Here is a 25,859-nt window from a genome sequence, read left to right on the forward strand (position 1 = left end):
TACTCAATTAATCTCCCGAATAGCAAGCAAAAAGGTTAAAATAATAAACATATTCTTTACACTCAATTAACCAGTCAATAAAATAAAAATCATTTCATTTCGAGCGACTCAACATTCCGCAATAACAAAACTTCTCCGATACGACCTACTTTTTTAAATTAAAACCCGTAAATTTAAATTCATCATTTCAGTATCTAGAGTAATATAAAGTACTCTTATTTCTCAAGTTAAAAATTATTATTACACTAAAAAAAAAGTTTATTTGAAGTAAATAATTTTAAAAAATTTAATCTTCTTGATATTGAGTAAAAAAATTCTTATACTAAGAAATTCTTCTTGGTTTAAGAAAATTTTACTCGATTCAATCATTTTTGTCTTGATTCAAGACTATAAAAGTCTTCAAAATTTCTTTTGCTAGGTTTTCTTTTATTATTTTAATTTTTTTATGTTTACCTACTTAAGTAATTATACACTGATAGAAAAACTTGATTCAAGAAACTTTTTTTCTTCAAAACTTGAACTCTTGAAACTAGATATAGATATATTTCTTTCAAGAATTTTTGTCTCTTGGTTCAAGATAGGCGATAACATTGATTCAAGATGTTACCGACTTGTGTTAAGAATGGCTTTTTCTCAGGCGGAAAGCGTCAATTTTCCTCCCGCTGCGCTAAACGAAAATGCCGCTTTCCGCCTCCGTCGGAGAAAAATAGTATACACCTATGGCAGGAAATAGCCTCAGATCACATGTTTATTGACCTCGGCTTCGCCTCGGACAACAATTACATGTGATCTGAGACATTTCTCATTTTACTGCCCTAGATGTAATAATATACTATTTTTTTTTGAGCCATTAATTAATTTTTTTGCTCGACGGGCAGAAAGCGTCAACTTTCGGCCCGCTACGCTAAACGAAAGTGCCGCTTCCTGCCTTCGTCGAGCAAAAAAATAGTATACACTCCACGGGAAGTAAATAAGAAAGCCTCAGATCATATGTTTGTCAACCTTGGCTTCGCCTCGGCCGACAATTACATGTGATCTGAGACATTTCTTACTTTACTTCCCTAGGTGTGTAATATACTATACTTATTTCCAAGAAATAATTTTTATTTGGTATAACAATTAAAGACTATTTAGTTTTTGAAATATACTTAGATGAATTATTTTAAGTTTCTTAAACGATAATGTTATTTTGATTGAAAAACTTAAATGTATCAATTAAAGATAATATAGCTCTTAAGCCAAAAAAATCTTAATCAAGACAAGAAATTCTTAAAGCAAAATAATCATTTGTCTTTCAAAATAAATTCTTAGATCAAGAAAATATCTCTTGAGTCAACATAAATTTTCTATCAGTGTAAAGGGATTGATACAATCCGAATATGTTATTTAATTTTGTTTTTTTATTGGTTATCTCGTCATTAAAAAAATAATTTAAGAACAATTACTTAGTAGATATTATTAACCCTGTTAATAGTTACGGCTGTTGGGTTTGGTTGCTTATAAATAAATAAATAAATAAATAAAATTATTTTCTTGGTTCAAGAATTTTTCTCTTGGCTCAAGTTAATTTTTTTTTCAGTAAATTTACACAGTAAAAAAATTTTCGTAAAATTTAACATAAAATTTTGTGTAGATGATTTTTTTACACAAAATTTATGTTAATTCTACACATACTGTTTGTATTGATGAAATCAACATAATTCTGTGTTAAAAGTAACACAAAAATATGTTAAAACTTTCATTGGCTGATTCTCGGATTTCTACACACTTAAATGTTATCCATAACACAAATAAAGTGTTGATTGTAACTTTTTCTTTGTGTTACTCAGATCAGCTGTCAAATATGTGAGTTTTACTAATAATTTAAATATATATATATTTTGTGATTAAAAAAAATACATGAGCAATTGAAAATAATAAATTAAAGGAAAAATGCACATGTAGAAAATTAAAAAAACTGTAAGTTTATTTTCTAATAATTTATTAATTTCAATTATTTATTTTTTTGTCTAATTCAAAAAAATAAATGAAAATTAAGTTAGCCGACATCTGAAAATTTTTACAATTTTTTTAATGAAAAAATTATTACAAAAAAATTAAAAAAAAAAATTTCACTTGTAGAAAATTTGAAGAATTATTCGTGAAATTTTTTTTAAGTATTTGTTAACTTGTAAATAATTTGTCAAAAAAAATCAACATGTCTGCTAGATTCATAATCATAAAATTTATAATTTTTCTTATTTTATTTATTTCCTCATAATTTAAAATTTATTCTGTCTTCTAGATTCACACTAGAAAGGACATTAACCTTGTAATGAATTTTAAGGTTTCAATTCTGTTATCGGATGTTTTAATATAAATTACCCTTTATTTACTTAGTTTTTAATTGCTATACACTACAATTGTATATTTATTAGCTGCATTTAAGTATTTTACGTAATGACACAAATCAAAATCCACCAAATTAAAATGACGTTGAGGCTATCACATTTACATGTCTATCTTGTGTGGCATACGTGACTATACGAAGAATTCTTTAACATAAATTTTGTGTTGGTTGGCCAGTAACATTAAAAAAGTGTAGTTTTACTTTGAATTAACACTTGAGTGTGTTAAAAAATGGATGGATTGATCAATACAAACCGTTTGTGTAGAATTAACATAAATTTTATGTAAAAAAAACATCTACACAAAATTTTATGTTAAATTTTACGAAAATTTTTTTACTGTGTATTATAGTCTTCTTCACTAACTGTAACCAAAAACGCATCTAAGATCCAAGTACAATAATTTTGAAAATAACCACCTATTAAATGAAATAGTAAAAAATATTAAAGTACCCCATACATGCAAAAGGTTGTGCATGTAGAGTATATGCACAGAGTGAACGTTCTGTTTGAATTGGCTTAGTATTATATTAGCTCGAGGGCCTCACACGATTATCACGAGCAGCATTCCATTCCAACAACAGTCTCTTCAGATATTCTTTTCTCTGCATAACACTGTAGCATACCTAACCATGCCATGCTTTTCTGCTTTGACTCACAACTTAAGTGATATGAGTAACATACTAACACTAGTATTCAGTAACCAGTGTTCCGTCATATAATATAATACATTGATCCTGAATTAAAATCAAACTGCATACACGTAAAATGTTACTCACATTACATTACATCTTACCTATCTATTTCTCTTTATTTATTTCATTTCCACTTCCTATTCCGCCGTATGACCCGTTACTACTTTTATTTCACTTGTATACTTTATACTTACTAGCAGTACTAGTACAGTGCACGTAAGACTGAAGCATGTCTGGCAAAAGTCGGTCAGAGCCGCACAACAGGCTCCATTTTTTTTTGCCGCAATGAAAATGACCTGGAATTTTTATTTTCCTTTAATGATTATCATTAATAATGTTTTTTGTCGCAAATACAAAGACACTAATCTCCGGGAATTTATACAATGTAACGTGAGACTCTGTTCTCATAAATGACACATAATTTTTGGCATTTCTTCTTTTGATACTACGTACATTTTTCATTATCAATTATTTAATAATTGTTTGTTAATTATGAGACGAAAATTTCTAATTATTGATTATGCGGTGTGCATATTTAATGTATGAGATATTTTATTTTATTTATTAAAATTCAAATGACGTTACCATTTTCAACTCATCCGTATAATATATGAGTGCTCTATATAGTTAATTAATTAATATAAATATATGGATAGAATTTTAAATTTATGTATTTTCTTCACTGACCAAGTAATATAAATTTAATTTATTACAATGAATATAATTCATGACATAAATAGGTAATATTGATTTATAAAAAATATAATAATAATAATAACTTAAAAATTTTTATGTTATTATTATTTTTGGTAAATATTTATAAGTGAGGTCAACTATTTTAATTTTTATTTTTTGAACGAAATTTCTATTTGATTTTATTGATATATTTTTTTTAAATATAGATTAAAAAATGAACAATTTAAAAAAAAAAAAGTTAATTATCACAATGTTACAAATTCTCAAAAAAATTTATAAATTTTTTTGAAAATTGTGATATTTAACTATTTTTTTTTTAATTGTTCATTTCTTTGTGTATTTTTAAAAAAAATATATCAACAAAAGATAAAATAGAAATTTTATCCAAAAACATGAGAGCCAAAATTTTTTCCAACTTTTGAAGGCAAAAAAAGCTATCAAAATCTTTATTTTTTCCTTTCACAACATTTGTTATCATAAATCCGCCATAAAAACAAGCAGAATAGAAAAAATTAAAAAATGTTAATTTTTCACCTAGATATAGCCAAAAATTACCAAAGTTTTTTTTAAAATTTCATTTGTAATTATTTATTATTTATTTATTTATTTATGCCAAAACCTGATGGCCAAATGGCGAAATAAAAATAAAAATACAATTAATTACAAATTAAAAAATATTAATTACAACAATTTTACAATTATTATAAGTACTATAATTGCAATTATATAAAATAATTATGATTATGATTAAAAAATGTTAATTTTTCACCTAGATATGGCCAAAAATTACCAAAATAATTACCAAAATTTTTTTTTTAATTTCATTTGTAATTATTTATTATTATTTATTTATTTATGCCAAAACCTGATGACCAAATGGCAAAGTAAAAATAAAAATACAATTGATTACAAATTTAAAAATATTAATAACAACAATTTTACAATTATTATAAGTATTCTGATTGCAATTATATAAAATAATTATGATTATGATTAAAAAATGTCAATTCTTCACCCAGATATGGCCAAAAATAGGTTTGACCCCACATGTAAATAATTACCTTATTTTTTAAGCATTATTATTGAAAAAAAAATTTGCAAAATATTGCATAAAAAAACTTAAAATTCTTTCAATTTTCTATTAAAAAAAAATTTTTTTTCTTAATTAAGAAACAAAAATAAATTACTTTTATTATTACCACACAAACATACAGATAAAAATCTTCATAATTTTATCCCTCACCAAAATACATAAAAATTTCTCGCAATAATTCTTAATCAATAAAAACATCCATAACCACTCTCAACAAACAACAAAAATAAAAAAAATCTACTGAGTAGCTAAAACACTTGCAAAAAACAATGCATCCAAAAATAACTCAACAATACCTCGGAAATAGCAACCGAAAAGGAAAAGTACCTCATCATCATCATTATCATCATCATATTAATTACGTCCCTTTATATTATCCCGCATAACAATTATTTCGCTGGACAAAAAACCCATAAGTTTGACCTAATAAGGAAGAAGCCTACAGCAAAACAACGTGTGATCTGTACTGGTGTCTGGTGGGGACCCAGAGCTCTTAAAGTTAACTCACACAATTCTCCCTTCCTTTTTCATATTATTCCTCTCTCTTCTCTCTATGCCATCCACCATTCAGTTACATTATGTTATGTTAGTATCCATTCAGTCGCGTTAAGCACTACGGTCTTTACAGAATACGCTCTTTTTATGTAGCTAGATTCAATCTTCCATCAAACGTATCAAAAACTTCAGCCTAAAAACTGTGTAAAAATCAAGTGATAGTTTTTAAAGTAGTTCGTTTTAATTTAATTCGGTCAAATATGTCCTCGATGCATCAACAAGCGGCGATACGTCGCTTGGAAGCCTTATTCAGAGATGTGAAACTAGAGCAAGATTTATCAAAACCCCCGAGCGTGAGCAAACTGGAGCGCAAAATCGACAGATGCTGTGACATCCATGGAAAACATTTCAAGGAAAATTGTACAAACCGTCGCGGCTCTTTGAGCATGTTGTACCCCTTAAGGACCAACAACAACCTTACTTTAGGACGAAGAAGCTCCTTGGGAATTTCTTCGACATCTTCGCTATTATCTGGGACCTCAACCTCGAATTTGGCGAAGAAAGAGATCCACCCTTCGTCTTTTCCGAGCACTTTGCGGCGAGATCCGCTTGCGGCTTCAACAGGTGCGATAAATCATCACTTCAAGAGGGATAATTACTCCGCCTCAATGGGAATGGGCTCCAGGAACGACTCTTCGCCGTTTATCGGCTCCGGTTTTCAAAAAAAAGAATCCTACGCGCCGCTAAGACGTGATTATGTCGCTAAATCGATGACAAGTCTCCAAAGACCCGCGATAAGACGTGACTCGCTGGAATTAGATACTGACAGGAGTAATCATTTGGGAAGTATCTTTGGCACTTCGGTGGATGTTGTTGATTCTCCCAGGTCGACCAGTGTCGATTATCACGTCAGTGCTAGGAATATCTCTAATTCTAATGGGAATCTCAAGAGTTGCTTGGCTGGTTCTAATGGGAATTTAAGGAGCAATTTGAGTGTTACTCTTAAAAGCGACCCGCTTCATGGATCTAATGGAAATATTAGGAAAGATAAATTGGGGGTCTCAGGGACTGTGGGGAATTTTTATACTCCAAGGAGAAGTTCTGTTGAGAGGTCCAAGAGGTTTTCTACAGATTCCCTGGATAATTTTAAGAGGAACTCTTGGGATCCTGGGAGGAGAAGCTCGTCCGGGTCCTCCGGGGGATGGGATGATGCCATTTGGGAGGAAGATGTTGGGAAGGTAAATTGATTTTTTTTTATAGAAAGAAGGATTTTATTATTGTGTTTAAATTTTGAAGATTTAGATTTTTCGAGAAATTGAGGGTGAATTTTAAGGACTTTTTTTTTTTTTATTTTATTTGAAAAAATTAACAATAATTAATAATTAATTAGCAACTTAGTCACTATGTGACTTCCGTGACTTGTGAAATATAAATAAATAAAATTTTACTTTATTAAATAATGACTTTTGTTAAATTGCACTGTACTTTTTTTAACTATTGACGTTTTTAAAGATATAAGCTCATCCCGATATTACACTTATCAAGAGCTTTCATTTGAGTACCCACATGCATTTTTAGTATATTTTTCATGTATACATATATATAATATATCTAAATATATAAAATATACGAAAAATTGATGTGGGTACTCAAATGAAAGGTCTTGATGAGTGTAATGTCAGAGTGAGCTTATATCTTTAAAAATGTCAGTAGATGACAAGATACAAGGTTATTTCTTAATTATTGATATTTTAAAAAAAAATAAGCTCATCCCGATGTTACACTCATCAAGAGCTTTCATTTGAGTACCCACATGCATTTTTGATATATTTTTCATATATTCATATATATAAATATATAAATATATGAAAAATTGATGTGGGTACTCAAATGAAAGGTCTCGATGAGTGTAATGTCGAGATGAGCTTATATCATCAAAAATGTCAGTAGTTGACAAGATACAAGGTCATTTCTTAATTATTGACGTTTTGAAAAATATAAGCTCATCTCGATGTTACACTCATCAAGAGTTGTCATTTGAGTACCCACATGCATTTTTGATATATTTTTCATATTTACATATATATAAATATATAAATATATGAAAAATTGATGTGGGTACTCAAATGAAAGGTCTCGATGAGTGTAATGTCAGAGTGAGCTTATATCTTTAAAAATGTCAGTAGATGACAAGATACAAGGTCATTTCTTAATTATTGATATTTAAAAAAAAATAAGCTCATCCCGATGTTACACTCATCAAGAGCTTTCATTTGAGTACCCACATGCATTTTTGATATATTTTTCATATATTCATATATATAAATATATAAAATATATGAAAAGTTGATGTGAGTACTCAAATGAAAGGTCTCGATGAATGTAACATCGGGATGAGCTTATATCGTTAAAAATGTTCATAGTTCACAAGATACAAGATCATTCCTTAATTATTATTATTAATTATTTATAACATAAATTAATAATAATAAATTTGAAAACTAAGATTATTGTTATTAAAAATTTTTAATTTTTAAAAATAAAGTTGGAATAAAAATTCAAAGATCATCTTGAAAAAAAAAATAACTAAAATTGTTTTAACTCTTTTAACGAAAAAAAAATTATTTTAATGATTAATTTTCAAATCCGGTATCAATATTTTTGAAATTTCTGTTCTGTATTTTTATAAAAAAAAAAAAAATAAATCAATTTTTTTATTCAATACAAAAACCTTGAAAGTTGACATTGATTTTAAAGCTAAGTTAAAATGAGAACACGGTCATGAATGTTTCCGAAGATTCTGGGTCCTGATGACGACAATTGCGTCATAAGCTATGCCATGCATGGTAATAGTCGCGCGGTTGCTCGCTTAGTCATACTATACACACAAGACAAGCAAAGTCGATTGCAAAAACACTTTTATTTTGTTTGCTTACTAATTAATTGACAATTGATGCATTTTTTATACTTATTTATAGACTGCATACTTTATTAGTTTTTTTTTTTAAATTAATAAAATTTTATAACTAATCCGTATAGATTAAGATATTCAAATAAAGTCCACCTACACTCGTACTCTGATCTTCCGCATTGTCATACCTTAACATTTGTTTCAATGTTTTGACTTCTGAATTTCATTTAAATGTCCAAGATCTAGTCATGATCAGAATTGTAAACATTATTATTTATTAAACCGCCCACTTTTAGCGCAGATATGGTCGCGATTGGTTTACAATATAGATTTTTTCATTTTTATCTTTTACTTTTAATTTTAATTCATTTACGTCATTTTTAAATTTATATCTAAATGATAAAAAAAATTATGCTGATTTTTTTCCTTTCATTTAAACAAATTTGCTTCAATTTTATGATAATTATTTTTTATTGATATTTATTTAAATTGAACAATTTTACAAATTATTTTCTTGCTTCTTGTCTCACAAATATTTACTAAAACAATTAAATCTGTTAATTCAAATTTATTCTACATAATAAATTTTAATTACCGTTTCTGAGTACCCTTGTAATATTTTTAGCGCTAAACAATTTTTGCTATATAATTAAAAATTTTAATTATCAAGAATGTGGAAAAAATCGATTAGTAATTTTTTAGTTTTAAAGTACATAAAAATTATATTTAAAATTTTTTTTTTAAGCACGTAATTTTTGTCAAAAAATCGTCAATTTTTTAATTTTTGCGCCGAAAAAAATCCAGGGCGTAAAATTAAATAATTAAGAATGATTTTACAATTAATGACTTTTATCGGAGTTCAATAAATAATTACAAATGATAAATATGAGTCATAAATTATAATTACAATAAAAAAATCCCAGACATTTTTATTATATTCTATTAAATAATTTATCTTCTAATTAACGTAAGTCTTAACGTTTCACGCAATATTTAATTTATTATTATATTAATTATTTTAATATCAAACTATTATTTATGCAACGATAATTTCAATCAAATATCAACACATGTTATTTAAATCTTCGTTAACTTTACAATAAAATTTTTCTGACTTATCTTTTTATAAATTTATGGAATAAATGCAAAAAAAAATTAACTAAAAATTTTCAAGTTATTCATTGCGAACTTCTAAAAAAATTATTGTATAAAATAATTATGATACTTAATAAAAAATAAAAAAAAAAAAATACTTAATAAAAAATAAAAACTATAAATAAATTTAAAATTTTTAAATGACAGCAAAAATTCTGGTGCTATGAAAACTAGTTCATTTGCGTTGTAAACAATAAACTTTCATTTCCCTTACAAAAAACATAAGTTTCGCATCATGAATCTCGAGCTATTTTCTAGGATTCTTTTAACTGACGCGTGGGATCCCAGGGCTGATGTATAGTGACACATTTATTGTATAGAGCTCACCTGAAAAATCACAAAAAATTCATTTAAATATTACAACAGAAATTATTTATAGGAAGCTTGTTATTTTCAAATTTTTTTTATAAATTTTAAAGAATATATTTACATTTTAACTTTACAACACATTAATATTTTTTCATAATTGTATTTAGTAAAAAAAACTCTTGAAATTCAAAAAGAATAATAATAATAATAATAATAATAATTAGGTTGGCAATAGCCTAATCGGCTCGGTACCTGCATTTCGAAAGAGTGGGACCAGGGTTCGATTCCGGCGCGCACCAATATTTTTCAATGATTATAAACTAAGAATATGTGCGTTTCATTGCCAGCCTCTGTACCGGTCGGGTTTTCTGTGGTTTTCCCATATAGTTATGGAGGTAAAATGTCATTATAGAAGTACCTCCATACTATTTAAGACCGTAATGCAAATGCAGGTACTGATTATAACGCGTAAGTCGGCCACAGTCGCAGCACATGTGTGTCGGGCATGAAAGAAAAAAGTTTGGAAAATCCAAAAGTGCACGACTCATAATGCTCATTTAATTATGAAATATAAAAAAAAAAAAAAAAACTTAAGTCGTTCAAAATTAATTGCCGAAAAAACAGCTGTAGTAGGAAGGTACTGCACAAGCGCCCCTGGTGGAATAAAATGTACATAATATCTATAGATATAGATATATCACCATCCATGTTAATTTTACATGGATATATATAGATATACAGTCTTGTAGTTTTCGTTTTTTATTAATTGCAATTAAACGACACTGAATTAATTAATCATTCGCATTCAGTGACCTACAATCGTCGATTAGAATTTAAAAAAAAAAAAATTTAACTCAAATAATGGATTTTTTCACAAGTTACAGTGTTTCCGGGTTTCACACATGACGGACAGGAAAATTTTTTGACCTATTTTGGTGTTTTTTTTCCAATTCTATTGCAGTAAATCAATTTTTAAAAAGTATGAAATTAATCTCCATTAAATTATCTCGACAATAGTATGCAAAATATCTTGATTCCGTGAACTAACAAGGCTATAATAATAAAAATAGCCGCCAAAATGAGGCGAAAAAAATTTTTCGATCGTAAAGCACTCTCTGATGCTTCGCATCATGAGTCGTGCAAAATCCCGACATGCAGGAGGGTGGGGACGAAAAAGTGGTTGAGAGTTATAATGACGGGGTTGAGAGATTATATTGCGGAGAAAAAAGTGGAGAGACAATAATTCCCCACCCTCCCTTGTAAAACACTCTACAGTGATACAAGTAAAACCATCCTCAATTATAATCTCTCATAATAATAATAATAAACATTAAAGAGTTCTATATTTCAAATTGAAATATAGAACTCTTTAATTAGTAAAAATACCGATCTTCGGAAAAAATAGTAAATAATAATAATAATAATAATAATAATAATAAATTTTAGACATTTTAATTATTTATTGTTATTATTATTATGAAACTTTGGAAAAAATCTAATAGTTTAATAATAATAATAATAATAATTAAAGAGTTATATATTTCAAAGCCATTATCCCCGATCCAAATTGATGTTAGACTAATTTTAAATTTTAAATTAAATTTTTGTAAATTTAAATTAAATTAAATTAAAATTGGTGAAAATAAATTTAATAAATAAAAATTTAATTTAAAATTTAAAATTAGTCTAACATCAATTTGGATCGGGGATAATAGCTTTGAAATATAGAACTCTTTAATTAGTAAAAACACCGATCTTCGGAAAAAATAGTAAATAATAATAATAATAAATTTTAGACATTTTAATTATTTATTATTATTATTGTTATCAAACTTTGGAAAAAAATCTATTAGTTTAATTATAATAGTAATAATAATAATAATAATATATTTTAGACATTTTAATTATTTATTATTATTATTGTTATTAAACTTTGAAAAAAAAATCTAATAGTTTAATTATAATAATAATAATAATAATAATAATAATAAATTATTTTCTATTTCAATTTTTTAAGTGAATTAATTTAAAATTAATTACTTATTTACAAGGAATTATTGATAAAACTAAACATTAAATCCTTTCATGCATCCACGCAAAAATCACCTTTCATATGCAAATAGTACTCGTTACAAGCTCCTCAATAATAAAATACAACAAGTGACATAAATGTTAAAAATTGAATAATACTCATGTAATGGTGCTGAACTGTAGTCAATGACATGACCGCACGAACAGTACGTAGTACATACATTATGGATAATGCTCAATATTTGTCTCGGTACACGTGCGTGAATTATTAGTTACACTATAAAAAAATTACCGTTAACTAAAATTGAAGCTTATTGACACATAAAGTTCTTAAAGTCCTAGTCACCGTCCAACGTTTTCTTATTATTATATATTATTTATAAATTTTTATTTTCAAACTTTCAAATCAATTTTATTTTATTTTTTATAGAAAAATTTTGTACTTAGTTTTTATAGTAATAAGAATTATTCATGAAAAAATTTCATTGATAGTTATTAAAAATTATTCATTGGAAAAATATCAAAATTATGGATAAAATTTATATTATTATTAGGAAAGTAGTATTTCACTTTATTACCCATTAAATTTCTTCTATTAAATAAAAAAAACAATAACAATAATTTTTTACACGTTAAAAAGTGTGTTTATTTTTCTAATAAAAATCTAGGTATAATTACTATATCTTAGTGTAAAAAATTTCCATAAATACTTTTAAAAGAACGATGTATTGACATACTTTAAAATTCCCGGAAAATTAAATTAAAAGTCGCAAAACGAAGAACAAGCCGCAGGCAAATCCGTATTTAACTTTCCGACCAAGCCATTTCTTCTTAACATTTTTTTTAAACATACACGCAAAAAAGGAAAAGGGAAAAATTACATTATATAATGCAAAGTAGCACTTTATATCAAAAACAGGAAAAATTACAGTTTCAGATTGTAATTATTACAGATTTTATAAAAATTACATTGTAAAATGTAAATATATTACATTAGATGCTTTTAAAATTAACATTCAAAGTTTGAATTTATAAAAAAGTTATTTCAAACTGCAATTTTTCTTTTTTATACGAAGCGACGTTTATCACTATTTAAAATGTACACTGATAGAAGAATTTATTAACTATTAATAATTTAATTTATTTGAAAACAATTATTTAATTTATTAAATTTTAATAAATATTTTTTAACATTCAATAAATATTTATTTGGAAGGAAAGTACATTTATTAATAGTTAATGAGTATTTATTAATTGTTAACAAATATTTATTAACAGTTAATAAATATTTTGTTGAGTGAATTTGTTTCGCTTGCAATGTCATGTGATATGAAGATTGCTTATAAACAAAAATCATCTTTATAAATTATTTGCATTAATTATATTACATTATAATAACGTTTATTGTAAAATACCAAATTCTATCACAGCTCATAATTATCTTTTATTTTTTTAAATATTATAAACGTTAATTTATTTAGTGAATTTAATTATTATCATGTATTCCAGCTCAGCTCTAGAATTATAAAAAGTGTCAAAAGAAAATAGCTATTTTTGCTTTTTATTTTAAATAAATATTTGTAAAACAGTTAACAAATATTCATTAACCATTAATAAATATTTATTAACAGTTAATAAATTGTCCTTAATAAATGACTTATTAACTGTTAATAAATATTTGTTAACTGTTAACAAATATCCGAACAAAAACAGTTTCACTGTGAAAAAATCGCGCCAAGTCCACGTTCATAAGACTATTAAGAAAAAAAAAATTTTTTTTTTTTCTTTACAAAAAGATATAAAATAGAAAAATTAAAAAATCCAAGTAACCGATATGATTGTATATGATTTTCGGAAATTAAAAAAAATTTTGTTGTAAATTTAAAAATTAAGAAAAAAATTTTGGAACGTATTTAGTGTGCGTGGTTGCAAAATATTTTACTTTTAATGAAATTCGTAAAATCTATTTACAAGGACTTTAAAAAAATTGAAATACACAATGACGCACACCAAGTACGTTGCAAAATTTTTTTCTTAATTTTTAAATTTACAACAAAATTTTTTTTAATTTCCGAAAATCATATACAATCATATCGGTTACTTGGATTTTTTAATTTTTCTATTTTATATCTTTTTGTAAAGAAAAAAAAAAATTTTTTTTTCTTAATAATCTTATGAACGTGGACTTGGCGCGATTTTTTTTACAGTGAAACTGTTTTTGTTCGGATTTCAGTATTTTTTGTAATTATAATAAAAATTTGCAATTGGTACCAACTTAAATCTCAAGTTGGCTGCATTTTTTATAGCAAACTATCCCCTTGAAGCTATAGTTTATGTAAAAATAATTGCAGCGCACCCTGGCGGGTGTAGATGCAAGCTGTGAAATTTATTTTTTTAACTGTAGTTTCCCATCTATTGGACTATTACCATGCATTCTCGAATTACTTAGTCTGTGGCATGTCACTTTTTACATCGAAAAAAAGTCAGGATCGAAATTTTTGAGCTTGCTATAGTTTGTGCTGATAAAATTTCATAATTTCAAGTCGATTAATTGTTATAATTGAATATAATTAATTGATATCAGTAAAATAAAGTATGAATTACTGATATAATATAAAATTTAGGAACAAGAAGTACCGTAGAATTAAATAAAATTTTGCAACCTCGAAATACCGTTCTGCTTACAGTAAACACACTCGGTAGTCTAGCGCTCTGTTTACAACGGATTTGAACGGAACTTGGCGCCAGATTCTACCGAATCTGTGGATTTATTAACACTTACTAAATCGTATTTAATAAATAATTTATTAACTGTTAATAAATATTTATTAAATCCTATGATGTTAAAAAATCATTTATTAACAGCTAATAAAGCTTATTAAATATAAACAAATCCTCCTATCAGCGTAATTTTTAAATTTTTCTTTTTTGCGTGTAAATAAATTTTCTTACGGAAAATACGAAAGTTGTCAGATGTTTGTTCATTTTATTCATAAAATAAATTAATGTCACAAACACCTTTCTTCAGTACAATAAAAATCAAAATTTACACTCATTTTCCTGTAACATAAAACATTAAATTTATTATCCAACACATCAAAGATTTCTATTTCATTCATAGCTACCACGGCTCGTTGCTCGACTTTGTGGGTCTCATTTCCTTTGGATCTTCCGGAAGACATTAAATTTTGTCATCATAAGGTAAAAACAAAAAAAAAAGGACAATATTAAAATTCAGCAAGCCTCTATAATAATATCTCTAGAAAATGAAACAATTTTCCGGTTACTTACCCCCTAAAATTATTTAAAACTCAAACAACATAATTTTTCTCCTTAGAGAGTTAAAATTTCTTGTTCTGGTGTTTAAGCGTCAGTTTTAAGCGGAAATGAATCACGTTTCAAAAATAAATTTATCTTGTCAGCTTAACTCATCTTTAAATATCTCTTAAAGTAAATTTATTTACCGTTTGTTACAATTCAAGATATAAAAGAATAGCATTTCAAATTTAACGCGAATTTCCGGGTCGAGATTCGTTCTTTCTTTGCTTTGTTCTCATATCAGCAAATTTTGACTTGATTCATCTGATATAGATATTATATTACATACAATATAATATAATCGTATCATCATAATTTTTTCCACAGTGGCAAACTATAAATTAAATTATTTATTTAAAATTATTCATCCGGGAAACAAAGTTGCGTTTCCTACTTTCACTGTCGCTTTATTTCCCTCTGATTCCATTGTATCATCAATTATTTATCATCTAGCTGAAAAATTTATTGCGAAAAGTTAATTTATTTACGATTTAACGATAAAATATAATTATAATTGTATAATTATGATTGATCTTAGATTCCACAGAACAAAAAAGTGGAAGTGAACACTAAGTTATGGAGGAAGAAAGGAGCAAAAGGCACGACCGCGGCTTAACTCTTAAACTCGCGTGTTCGTAATAGAAATGGAAAGTTGTCTTCTGGTCTAGGTCTAGGAAACACGCCGCTACAGTTGTTTATTTCAGTTGTGAATAGGTGCTGTTGCAAAAGGCATCGAATTTACTGACACGGGTACAAAATATTATAAAATATCAATATTTTTATTTTATTCAAAATATTCAAGCATATATTTCGTGTTTTGCACCCTTAATTTTAAAATTACGCTTCATTTGTCTACGCGTGTCTCAAGTTTGTGTTTTTATATCATGTCTTATCTAGGAACGACGAATTAAATTGAGTATCTTTTTATTTTTGATTAACCGAGTCAACTGGTTATCTTCAATTATAAATATTTGTATTGAAGTTTTTTTAATTTAGCTATAAAGTGCAATCGGTTATAAAGCTACAATTTGATTTTCATTAATAAATCTTTATAACTTTCGAAGTAATTGATATTTAAAAGTTCAGAAAACTGGTCTTTTAAAATATGAAAAGATACCTTTTTGAAAATCAGCTCCTCAATTATTGATCCTCATAATTTTTGAAAAGTTCGGTCATACATTGTTTAACTTAAGAAATTTTGGTTAGCAATGAGGTCTTTGGATTTTGATAAAGTGTTGCCGTACATGCTGTGGAAAAGTCAAGGTGGATCGGAAAATTACGATGAAAATGTTGTAGACTCGCTTGAATTCGAGGTATTTTATTTTAATATTCTCTTTTCTGTTAACGGTGGATTTTTTGTCTGCTTGCTGAGTAATTAAAGTGAAAGTTGCCGATTTTTAAGTTTATTTCGCAATATGTTTTTTTTTAGTAAAAAAAAATTGTGAAACCTCTGTTATTTATAAGAATGTCAGTTTTTTATTGAAAATATGTAGAAATAAAAAATTAAGTAGATTTAAAGAGGAAACTTTTTAAACTAAGAACGTTTTTAAAAGTTTGATAATTTTTTACCAAGATCAATTTCTTATTTCTTGAATTTTTTGACTAAATTCAAGATGATCAAACTCTTAACCCGTCAGGACATGGTGTTTTTTAGTGTCTCACTTGCACTGCAGCGATATTCATTATGTTAAATGTCCTGAAGGGTTAAAAATAATATTTATTTATTTTATTTATTTTTATTTATTTATGATTTAATGCCAAGGCAATGGCCAAATGGCAAAGTATACATTTCAATTTTATTAAAGTACACGTAATGAACAATAAAGATATAATTATATTGTTTTACAATTTCATTTAGAATATTTTTCTGACAGTGGTTTAATATTAAAAATTTGAAAATGAAAACTTTAGTATGTAATATACTCAACAAATCTTTACAAGAATAATTTATGTAGATAGACGAAATAATTTAATTTGTATATATGATTAATTTGTTGTTTAATACTGATAGCAGGTAGATTTCTTGATAGCAAACACAAAAGAAAATAGTTTTTTAGTAAGTAAGTTGATCCAAAAAATTAAACTGAGTTAGGTAATTTGTGAGACGTTCATGGTTGGCCTTCTCGTTCCTTGTGAAGAAAAATTATAGGAACTGGTCTTGAAAGTATCAAGACTCAGTAAGTTAGTTATTTCAATTGGTAATTCCCTCCAAAGTCGGATAGTGGATACCACAAAAGAGTGTTCATAGACTAAGCTGGTGAAGTTTGGGATTTTGAAATTATTGTTATATTTGGCGGCTATTCTTTCAGATCTTCTGATATCTGGGGGTTCATCCACAAAGAGATTTCTTAAGTATTTAGGTGCACCAGTTTTGAGGAGTTTATATAAAAACAAGCCAGATAGTAACGTCTTTTAGATTTGATCGTTAACCAATTTAGTGATTGTCTATATGGAGTAATATGCTCGTCACGCCTTAAATTGTAGATAAATCTGATAGAGTTATTTGTAAGACGTTGTAATTTATAATCTAAATATTCTTGGTTAATAATTTTTCTTTTCAATCAAAGTTAATTTTTTATAAAACTACTTCGAAAAAAAAATTGTACGGAAGGATTTTATTGATTCAAAAATGTATTTATTTATTTATTTATTTATTTATTCATTTAATGATCATGGAGATAATTCTCCTTTTGACCACAAATCCAAATAATTACAAAATTACAAAATTATTGAAAATATATAGGTAGTAAGAAACTGATAAAATAATAATAATAACAATAATAATAAAACTACAAATAAAGTAATATTAGTGCAAAAGTAGCAAGTAATCACAGACATTTTCTTCGCATTCAAAATCAAAATCAGGTTTACAATCAAGTGCTTAAATCATACTGACTCTTTTCTAACTCTAACAAATACAAATAACATTTATGACGGAAGTTATCTAGAGTCTTAGCTGATGTAATAACAACTGGTAGATTATTCCAAAAATTACAACGAGTAACAATGAAAAATTTATAATAAGCTGCTGTACGCGCAAAAGTCACCTGCAGTGAATTTGTTTTACCTAATTCCCTACGACCTGAAGCACTAGTTTTGTGTAATAACTGGTCACCGAAAAGACTTGGACGTATTAAACAAATCGCCTTATAAAAACTCACTAGCTATTAGTTGTAATCTTCGGTTTGGTGGCTTTAGCCATCCAAGCGCCTGCCGATGCTTCGTTATATGCTCCACTCGGCGTATTCGTAAAACGAAACGCACACAATTGTTCAGCGATACTAACAGCGATCTTTCAAGCTCAAATGACAAATTCGTTAATACACAAGTATAATAATCATAAATTGGCAAGACCATACCAGTAATAAGTTTTCTCTTTAACGCCATACTGAGTTGTGCATCATTCATTCGTATTCTGTACAATGCTCCTGCCGCTCGCTTCTTAATACTAGCAATATGCTTATACCAAGTAAGAGTACAATCAAAGACTACGCCCAAATACTAGTTTTGAAGTAAATGATTAAATTTGATCCGGGTTCTAAGAAGGATTATCACTTGCATAATACTGAATTATTTAATTTAATCTTTTGTATTCATTCAGTTGTAAGAATAAGTTTCAGTTGACTGAGCTTGAAGTTTTTCATTCACTAAATTCTGATACAAGCGTTCTCTTTATTCGGTAAAAGATAAAATACTTCAATTTAATCTTCTTGTCCCCAGCGTGACTTTAATATTTTGATACAGAATGAGTTGAAGTATCTTTTTTATGATATTTTTATGTAATAATGTTACGAAATTTGTGTCTGTTATATTTGTAAAGTAAATCAGTAACAAATGAAGGATAATTTTAAACTTTACAGCAAAAATACATAAAAACAAAAATATATATGTGGATTTTTAATAGTTAATTTCAAAATTAATTTTAAAAACTTAAAAATATCTAATCTAAAATATTTAATGTTAAATTCTAGGCTTTTTATTATCCAATTATATTAAAAAAATCTCTAATTGTAATTATATTTTTATTTATGATAGAAATTAGAATTTTTCTTTTATAACTTAAAGAAACTTAACTTGAATAATGATTAACATAAAAATTTGTTGATAAAATTAAATATTTTCGATTTTATCTCAAATATCTCTTGGCTAGATTCTATTTAATTACTTAAATATCTCAATTATTTCATTTTAATGACTTAATATATTATTACCGATAATTTTTAATTCAAAACTATTTTATGACCATTCTAATAATAATAAAATAGCAATAAAATTGATTAAAAAAAGCTGATTCATTCTAAAGCTTAGATTTCTTTACGCTCAATTTTTAAAAAATCAAAGCTAAGGTAAAAAACCCAGTTATTGACACTGGCCTAGTTGTGAGACACTTGCAATTTTATTTTAATTAAAAAAATCAAATGTTTTTAAAAAACTAATCTTAAGATTTATAACTCAAAAATTATATTTATTAATTAAAAGAGTTGATTTTTTTATAATAAAAATAAAATTGCAAATGTCAATAATTAGGCCAGTGTCAATATCTGGGTCTTTGACCTTATATAAAAATATTAAAAATAATAGTCGATAAAAATATTTTTTATAAACGATTTCTTTCTTCACAATCATGCCGATAATATCAACACTGACGATATTCATCCCGATAAAGAAACATTCTAATTCTACTAGTAGCAAATTCTGTACATTCACTTTACCAACAACCTAACCGAGAATAGTTCCAACTTTATCGACGATGGCGCGATCTATAAATTATAAAACAAGCTCTATAAATAAACAAAAAGACTGAAGGTTGCTTTCTCATGCGTCAAAGTAAAAGAAACTGATGGAAGTTTAAATAGTTAGGCTCCGGTGATCATGGAAACTGCAACTAAAGTCACTCAGCATGTACAAATAGCTCCGAGCACCTCATTTCTCCTTCTTTTGATGTCAATGATAATCTCAATAACTGAATTATCACCAATAAAACTTTTAAAATAATAGAGTATGCCTTTTTTAGTAGATTTTATAAAAATCTAACTATTGCAGCCGTCCTCATGGCGCAACTTTTGAAAAATTTAGCCATTTTCTGACTTAGTTTGTCGAGCTGAGTCAGAAAATATATATAGTTCAAAAGTTTATATATGTATGTATTTATATATATATATATATATATATATATATATATATATATATATATATATATATATATATATATTTTCTGCCCTCCGTCCGGAAAGTGGCAACTTTCTGGCCGCTGCGCTAAACAAAGTTGCCACATTCCGGCTACGTCGAGCAGAAAAATAGTATACACACCTTGGCCAGTAAATAAGAAAGCCTCAGATCACATGTTTGTCAGCCTCGGCTTCGCCTCGGCCAACAATTACATGTGATCTGAGACTTTTCTTATTTTACTGGCCTAGGTATGTAATATACTATTATACGATATAACGCGGCTTGTCAGCACGATAGCGTTTTCAATTTATGACCGATTCTTCTCAAACTCAGCATGCTTTATCTATCAATCAAGACCAAGGTTAAGTTCGAAGATGAGCTTAATCGGGCGAGTAATTTGGAAATGACAGGATTTTGAAATTTTGAAAATCGTAAAAATTGATGTTTTTACTACTTCAACTTGGTATAATTACTGAACTAGACAAAATATTGAAATTCGGTAAAATGCATCGTAAAGCTCTTTTAATAAGCTTTAATTTTCACTACTTAGAAGTGGTAGTAGCCTCAATATTACTCCTTTTAGAGTTCGTTTAATGAAACAGTTTTACTGCTGCAGCCATTTTAGAATTATTGTCTACATCATAGCTTAATCATGATGTAAATTCAATAATTACGATATTGATCAGTCTTTTGTGTAATGTTTTCGGGTAGGTTGTCAGTAAATATGTCACAAATTAGTTCTAACCATTGTTTTCTTCAACTAAAATTTTATCCGGTTGCAAAATTCTGATTAACTTGAAAACTGTTGTTTCTCAGCAGTTACTTAAAATTTGGACATTTATAATTCAAATCTTATAATCTGTGCAATTCTTTGGTAAATATTTGAGAAACTTTTTCTTCACAAGATAATTTTTTTTCCAAAATTTGTTGTAAATAGTTTTAAATTTATTATTGAATTTTGTTTTTAATTCATGAATTAAGTTATACATTATCAGTGTTATTATATTATTTTATTAAAAATCAATTTTTTTTATTTGAAAAATCTACTTCCATTTCGGCTGCCGAATGGCCTTTTTTCTTTTATTTCTTCTTTGAAAACTTATTCATAGCTGACATAATTTCATTTAAAATAAAATTTAAGGCAAAGTTTGCATTTTTAGTGATTGTTTAAATAAAAATTAATCATTATTTTGCGGTCATCAGTTAAAAATGAAGTTATATACTTTTAATAATATGACGTTCATTTTATTAGCAGTAAAATACCGGTCGTAATCTGGTCGTGATTTTTTTACTGAAGAAAGTCGGTTAACAGGACCTGTTTGATCAACTTCGACCCTCATTTCGACCTTTAACAACTCGTAACTCGATTAATCTTTACCGTGATCGCTGAATTTTGGCAAGCCTGTTTTATATGATAAATAGTTTAAATTCATTGCATTGCAATCGAATTGTGGAATTTTAGGTTTTATATTTCAGATAAAATATTTAAAAAATCTTTCATCGGATTTAACACAAATATTTGATTTTTTTACACAAATTTAGTCATAAAATTTAACACAATTTGTGTGTAACAATTAAGTAACATAGTTTTTATTAGCGTAACATAGAAAAAGTGTTAGAAAAATTTCTAGTTTATTTTAAAAAATAAACTAGAATGCTGTAGAAATAATAAATTATTTCTATATCATTCTAAAAATCTTACTGTAGATAATGTTTAATATTAATTGATATTATTTAATTTCTTAATTTATATTTCTTCTTTTTTGTGATCAATAATATTAAAAAAACTAAATGTATGGATAATTAAAAATAAAAAAGAAGTATAACTTCTCCATGATTAATTATAGTAATAATAATAATATCAATTATTGTATTTTCAAAAGTTATAAACATTTAATCGAAAGAAACTGATCTTTTTTGAATAGTTGAAAATCTGCAAAAAAGCATAACATAATTTATAGTTCCAAATTTTTATTTAATTCTGAATATTAGACATGAATTATAGCATACAAAAATTATTTTTAAAATAACGAATATTTGAATAACAATTATTTTTTTGTAGGTTCTGGAATTTTATTTTTCATCAGGGAAAAGTCAGGGAATTTTGAAATTAGTGTTCAGTCGTCACCCTGAATTAGCAATTGGTCACAACAATATTTGGTCACAATCATATCAAAGCAAATTTTTTTTTTTAAGGGAGTTGGGAAAGAACGGATAGGGGGAAAGGGGGGACCTACTCAGTGGGAATTTTTTCGTAATTGAAAAAATATCAGACAGCCCAGACTGGGAATCGAACCCAGATCTCTCGGTTACGCGCCAAGGGCTCTACCAGTTAAGCTATCCGAGACAAGTACTGACTATTTTATTCAGTCACGTATATAAGACCCACCGAGCAAACAACGCCACCGTCCATCTTACGGTAAAGAGCCATATCAAAGCAAATTTTTTTTTTTTTTTTTTTTTTTTTTTGCTTTGGTGATATTTATTCCTTATGGTAAATATTGTTGTGTAGTTTTAACATTTTGATGTAGCAATAGTCTAATTATAAATTATTTGAATAATCCAAATTAAAATATTATACCTCTATTAAATATTTCATTGTTTTTTAAAGTGATAATAAATTTTGAACTAATTTTTTTTCAAATTTTTGTGTTAAATATTTGACACTAAACAGTAAAAATTTTTAAATGCGTCAAAAAAATTTTCAATTAAATATTTAACACAAATTTTTTTGATTCTATGATACAAAATTTTTTTCTGAGTACTAAACAAAAAAATTGAATCAAGAGAAAAATTCTTGAACTAAAAAAATTTTATTGTGTTGAAAAATTTTTGAATCAAATAAAATTTAATCCAAGAAAAATTTTTTAATAAAACTTAAAAATTATTTTGATTTTTTTCCTGTAAAGAATTAAGTATTATAATTACGATAACTAATTAATTAACACTTATTATTATTACACTGTAACATCTTATAAAGTTATTAAGTTTCATTTTATGAAGCGAGGAAGAAAACAAACTTTCTTATGTCTGTCAACTAAAATCAAATTGATCCGGCCGGATCCAAACAATTTTCATCTTCCTCATTTTCTGACAAACTTTCTCCACGGTAGTGCACATAGAACATGGAACATGGAACTTAGAACACAGGATCAGGAGACGGACAGGATATAGTATCAATTCGTGTCGCAGCGTATCATAGACATCCGTATAATTTAGCCGCGTAGTGTTACATGTCACAAGTATCATTATATTCATTAAAATCCAATCGACCTAGATAGTTCGTTTAGTAGTTTTATTTATGCTCCAATGATTCTATCATCGAAAATTATATCTTACGTTGATGACAAATAATTTGTGTGCATCACGGATAACGATAGAGAAAGCTTTGCTGGACGCGGATTTTTAGTTTTTGTTTCGATAAAGTGGTTTTACTAACTGGAGCAAATATTTGTTGTTTATTATGTTATTATTATTTTTATTCATAAAATTAATTGTTCATTCACTTTTCATCTTTTGTATATAAAAGAAATTTTTCTATAATTTCATTTTTTATATCAATTATAATTTTTATAGCTCTTAGTTTTTGATAATTTTTTTTTTTTTAATTAAAATGTAATTTATTAAATAATTAATGATTTTTTATTTAGAATTTAATTTTAATATTGAAATAAATTGGATCATTTGAAAGTACTAGTCAATTTATGATGATAAGAATTCAGGCTGCATTTAAAAATGCTCTATCTCTAGATACATAATTAAGAAATGACCTTGTATCTTGTGAACTATTGACATTTTTAAAGATATAAGCTCATCCCGATGTTACACTTATCAAGACCTTTCATTTAAGTACCCACATCAATTTTTCATATATTTATATATATTATATATATATGTATATATGAAAAATATATCAAAATGCATGTGGGTACTCAAATGAAAGGTCTTGATGAGTGTAACATCGGGGTTAGCTTATATTGTTAAAAATATCAATAGTTAAGAAATTACCTTGTATCTTGTCAACTACTGACATTTTTTAAGATATAAGCTCATCCTGATGTTACACTCATTGAGACCTTTCATTTGAGTACCCACATCAATTTTTCATATATTTATATATATTATATACATGTATACATGAAAAATATATCAAAATGCATGTGGGTACTCAAATGAAAGGTCTTGATGAGTGTAATATCGGGATGAGCTTATATCTTAAAAAACGTCAATAATTAAGAAATGACCTTGTATCTTGTGAACTACAGACATTTTTAAAGATATAAACTCACCCCGACATTACAGTCATCAAGACCTATCATTTGAGTACCCACATCAATTTTTCATATATTTATATATATTAAATATATGTATATATGAAAAATATATCAAAATGCATGTGGGTACTCAAATGAAAGCTCTCGATGAGTGTGACATCGGAATGAGCTTATATCTTTAAAAACGTCAACAGTTAAAAAATTACAGTGCAATTTAACAAAATTCATTACTTAATAAAGAAAAATTTTATTCATTTATTGTTCACAAGTTACAGTAATCACATAGTGACCGCAAAGTTGATGTTTTTAATAATTTTTTTTATTTTTAAATTAATATAAAAATTACAAAAAACTTTTTACTGAATAAAATAACCAGTTAACAAATCATTTTATATTTCATTGAATTTTTCTTTAATAATAAATATAAAAAATGATTAACTAAGAAATAGCTTGAATTTTCCATTCACATTACCATATTTCTCTTAATTTTATACTAACTACGAATCAACAAATTATTTGCGCTAAGTAATTGTTCTAATTACTTCCGTCAAAAGTATTTTTTAATTATTGACTTATATAAGACTTACAAAAACACTATATTTAAATATTTGTTTCTCTTTTAGAAAATTAAAAAAACTAATTATACTACTTACTAATTGCGTAAAACAAATTAGGGCTCTGATAATTGAGATAGTACACTAATAAATAAAGAAAAACATTCACTTTTAGTCGCATACATGATTATCGTCAATTTACATTCATTTTTATTTCCTACAATTATTTTTTAATTGAGCTTTTTCTTAATTAATTATGCCTCGATTTTATTAATCGTAAAATTAAGAACAATATTTTTATCAAACAATTTTTTTTTCTTGAATTGAATTAATTTTTTTATCATTGTAAAAATATTTAGACTTCTTTTTCCGAAAGTTCGAGAGCTAAACACTCTAGGTTGTAAAAAAATAATTATTCAAAACTATCAATTACGTATTCAGTAATAGACATTAATATTAATAATTATATTCGGGAGTAAAATATTTAAAAACATATAACAACTTTTCCGGAAATATGTCTCGAGTCATTTAATTTAGTATTTACAGGACGTTCTTCATCATCTCTAAATCCAGTGAAAGCATATATTTCCCGGAAACCTAGTAAACTCTGTATCTATTTAGTATTCATCAATAAATTCATATTTCAGTTTATATTTATATTTATGTCCCATACGTAACTCTTGGATAATTTTATTTCTCAAACATATAATTTATAAATCAAACAGGAAAAGCCAATAGGGTTACTTAATATCATCTATTTTACATATACGCT

At 26.5% G+C, this 25,859-nt stretch overlaps 1 protein-coding gene and 1 long non-coding RNA gene across 5 annotated transcripts in view; one reads left to right on the forward strand and one right to left on the reverse strand.

Annotated features, from left to right (window-relative positions):
* Nucleotides 1–25,859, forward strand: part of LOC123267554 (WD repeat-containing protein 47) — a 103,990-nt gene that overhangs the window by 60,070 nt on the left and 18,061 nt on the right. The gene's annotated exons all lie outside the window — the stretch shown is intronic.
* LOC123267595 lies at nucleotides 505–23,206 on the reverse strand. Its single transcript, XR_006510076.1, has 3 exons — nucleotides 23,194–23,206; nucleotides 15,346–15,354; nucleotides 505–632 (listed from the first exon to the last, which is right to left on the reverse strand). It is a non-coding gene; the product is annotated as an uncharacterized LOC123267595 (long non-coding RNA).

This window comes from Cotesia glomerata, linkage group LG6 (genome assembly GCF_020080835.1).
Source record: "Cotesia glomerata isolate CgM1 linkage group LG6, MPM_Cglom_v2.3, whole genome shotgun sequence".
In the NCBI taxonomy this organism is placed as follows: Eukaryota; Metazoa; Arthropoda; class Insecta; order Hymenoptera; family Braconidae; genus Cotesia; species Cotesia glomerata.